Here is a 4,534-nt window from a genome sequence, read left to right as displayed (position 1 = left end):
AGGATTATTTTCGTTGTTTAACATGGCACACATGGGCATAACAGCTGATTGCATAATACATTCAAATCCTAGTGACTGTTTATCGCTTTATTTAGCATACAGTGTATCTATACTGTACTGTATGGTTTGTTGTATATTGGCATGATTTACTGATGGCTGCTTTTGCAAAATAACTTGATTCACAAAATAGCTTAAAATAAACCTCAATCTGGTAAAGGGGAAACTCAACATTTTTCTTATCTTCTACTCAAGACTTCTTCCAATCAGATTGCTGCCTTTTACCACACAATCTTACAAAGACACAAAATCTCCCTTTACCTCAGTTTAATGTCTTTGAAACTGACATCTGTGCAAACACTGTGTGGCCTGAAACGCTACACTGCCGAACACAGGGGTGAGATCACTTCCACGGTAATGCTCAGAGTCAGATGACTGGGGAACGGCAGTCTAAATCTAAAGCTCAGACACGACTCTTTGTTCTTGCATTCATTCACTGCAGCTGTTAGTCTAGCTTTAAGGCTATACAATTTAACAGAGCAGCATAATGTTGAACAAGCTATGTCTGATCTTACTGGCAGCCAGAAAGATTATAAGTAGCAGTGACGTACCTTCTGTTGTTCTGTCCATCTGAAAAAAAATAAAAAATACAGTGGTGGTGTCAGTGTGAATACCATAGCGTTTTCATACATACAATACAATGATGGGCTATTTGACTGGTACTTCAATGTAGACACTACTTCAAATAAATAGTTACATGTCCACAACAGCACATGTCCAAAGAACTTACTTCTAAGGATAAGATGAGGGAAGATGTCTCTTATAAGAACAATTTTTGAGCGAGATGCTAACAGTCTAATCAGAGTCAATGATCTATGCTAAGCTATGCTAAAAGTGCTACCGCCAAACCCAGAGATCGGCTGAATGGATTTGAAAACGGTAAAACTCAACAGTTTAACTCTAGGGGAGTTGGACAACGAGCCTATTTTCAAAAAAACTGGAGTGTTCCTTTAATCTGCGGAGGATGATGATGATGCATCACCCAATGTGTTATTATAGAAAATAAATATAAACATTTGCTAATTTAAAATATTAAAAATCTTACTGTTCAAAAACTTTTGACTGGTAGTATGTCATAACAGCAACGATGTGATAGCAAATTTGATGATTTCAATTAATTAACCTATAAGTTTTAATAAAACCATGACTTTTACTCCATAAATCCCTTTACCAAATAGGCCCTAGACACAAAACCTTCGATATTCAAAATACAATGTCATAGATCAAGACCAATATTTTAATTAATAATTTTTAAACTGACTAAATCTCATAAATAATGATATGACAAAATCAAAAATAGCCTAGCCATTTATCAAAAGTGCTGAGATGAGAATTATGTGATCTATGGTAAAAATATGTCATCTATGGTCAAAAAAAATAAATAAATTAGGTGGCATGTCTAATAATAACTGTATGTGTGGTCTATCTATTTACAGGTGCATCTCAATCAATTAGAATGTTGTGGAAAAGTTCATTTATTTCAGTAATTCAACTCAAATTGTGAAACTTGTGTATTAAATAAATTCAGTGCACACAGACTGAAGTAGTTTAAGTCTTTGATTCTTTTAACAAAAACCCACCAATTCACTCTCAACAGATTAGAATATGGTGAGATGCCAATCAGCTAATCAACTCAAAACACCTGCAAATGTTTCCTGAGCCCTCAAAACGGTCTCTCAGTTTGGTTCACTAGGCTACACAATCATGGGGAAGACTGCTGATCTGACAGTTGTCCAGAAGACAATCATTGACACCCTTCACAAGGAGGGTAAGCCACAAACATTCATTGCCAAAGAAGCTGGCTGTTCACAGAGTGCTGTATCCAAGCATGTTAACAGAAAGTTGAGTGGAAGGAAAAAGTGTGGAAGAAAAGGATGCACAACCAACCAAGAGAACTGCAGCCTTGAGAGGCTTGTCAAGCAAAATCGATTCAAGAATTTTGGTGAACTTCACAAAGAATGGACTGAGGCTTGGTTCAAGGCATCAAGAGCCACCACACACAGACGTGTCAAGGAATTTGGCTACAGTTGTCGTATTCCTCTTGTTAAGCCACTCCTGAACCACAGACAACATCAGAGGCGTGGGCTAAGAAGAAGAAATGGACTGTTGCCCAGTGGTCCAAAGTCCTCTTTTCAGATGAGAGCAAGTTTTGTATTTCATTTGGAAAACAAGGTCCTGGAGTCTGGAGGAAGGGTGGAGAAGCTCATAGCCCAAGTTGCTTGAAGTCCAGTGTTAAGTTTCCACAGTCTGTGATGATTTGGGGTGCAATGTCATCTGCTGGTGTTGCTCCACTGTGTTTTTTGAAAACCAAAGTCACTGCACCCGTTTACCAAGAAATTTTAGAGCACTTCATGCTTCCTTCTGCTGACCAGCTTTTTAAAGATGCTGATTTCATTTTCCAGCAGGATCTGGCACCTGCCCACCCTGCCAAAAGCACCAAAAGTTGGTTAAATGACCATGGTGTTGGTGTGCTTGACTGGCCAACAAACTCACCAGACCTGAACCCCATAGAGAATCTATTAGGTATTGTCAAGAGAAAAATGAGAAACAAGAGACCAGAAAATGCAGATGAGCTGAAGGCCACTGTCAAAGAAACCTGGGCTTCCATACCACCTCAGCAGTGCCACAGACTGATCACCTCCATGCCACGCCGAATTGAGGCAGTAATTAAAGCAAAAGGAGCCCCTACCAAGTATTGAGCACATATACAGTAAATGAACATAGGCCAACAATTCACTAAAAAAATTTTTTTTATTGGTCTTATGAAGTATTCTAAATTGTCTAAATCGTCGAAGTCAGTCCGCGTTCACACTAGCATTCCAGCACGCAAAATTTCGTCAACACTGCAAGGAATGTGACGCTCTCTTGCGCCTGTTCAAAAATATTTTGAAGGCTCAGGAAACCTTTGCAGGTGTTTTTGAGTTGATTAGCTATTGGCATGTCACCATATTCTAATTTGTTGAGATAGTGAATTGGTGGGTTTTTGTTAAATGTGAGCCTAAATATCACAATTAAAAGAACCAAAGACTTAAACTACTTAAGTCTGTGTGCATTGAATTTATTTAATACATGAGTTTCACAATTTGAATTGAATTACTGAAATAAACAAACTTCTCCACAACATTCTAATTTATTGAGATGCACCAGTATCTATATATCTATCCTAACCTAACACAAATTTTCAGGGCTCATGTTGGAAAGCCTGTGATGTGTAAACGTAACCGTACTAGACAATGGTCACGTAAAGCAAAGCGAGAGTCACGCCTCATGTGTGTTTTGGTAACTCACAGAGACGGAGAAATAAACTGTGTGTCATCCGAAGTTTCTACATGCAGTTGCCGTCTTCCACTGCAACTTCCCCGTCAGTTTTGTTCTGTCTGTTAATTAAGATTTGTTATGGAATTGTTATGGTGTTATGAACGTGACCGTCAATGATATTTACTTTAGGCGCTGTTGTTATGGGTCTGCGGTAATTTCCGCGCCTAAAGTAAAAACAAAACAGTACTGACATCGTTTTGTAGTGGTTTGAATGCTGTAGTCTACCTATTTGCTGTTGAATGAACAGGACAAGTTGCGTTGTCAGAATAAACAACTCTTTTGAATCAGTTATTTTAATCGAATTTGTCTAAATCGTCGAAGTCAGTCCGCGTTCACACTAGCCTTCCAGCACGCGATATTTCGTCAACACTGCAAGGAATGTGACGCTTTCTTACGCCTGTTCAAAAATATACTTCAACATATCACAAATATTGATTAATGCACACTGTATACATTCTGCTCCATGTAATTATATAAACCTGGAAAAACTGCATAGTGATTGGGACCCATACCATCTTAAAACAAGCTAGCCAGTGGCATTTCTAAAATGTAAACGTCAGCTAAACGGAACATTTTGCATTAAGAGAGTCTGATGCTTTTCTCATGTTATGGGAACACAGCGTTAATCCATTACCAAGAGATAATACCTTGAGAGACTTCTTCAGAAGGTCACATGAGGATGCTATAGACTGTGATCCAGCCAACAGAAGAGAGGCTGTGACCTTTATCACTAATCTTTATGCTTCATTCATGAATAGACTATTAAGTCATACAAACACAGGATCAGGAAACGATAAGAGAGGTATCCGGATTTGAAGGTGTGGAGCTGTGATGGTTCGATCTGATAAAGTCTCCCCTGTGCATTTACTTACACAGTTAACTAGAGAAGGTTGATGCACAAGTTTAAATGTTCTTCCTGACCTCTTAATTTCACTATTATCTCACATATAATTTACTGCTGACGTCTCCGACCTCCGGCATCCTTCACTAGGAAGTGCTCAGGGTCTTTCCCTTTACATACAACATCCAGAACTTCCACATATTCAATTTTGTACATTCAAGTCACTGGCTTTGTGAATGACTAAATACTGCTAACTAGAACCTGTGAAATGAGCAGTGTTTTTATCTTGTGTTGATGTATTTGCTATTGAAACAGGAA

Source organism: Labeo rohita, chromosome 4 (assembly GCF_022985175.1).
Source record: "Labeo rohita strain BAU-BD-2019 chromosome 4, IGBB_LRoh.1.0, whole genome shotgun sequence".
NCBI lineage: Eukaryota > Metazoa > Chordata > Actinopteri > Cypriniformes > Cyprinidae > Labeo > Labeo rohita.
This window is presented reverse-complemented; position numbering follows the sequence as displayed.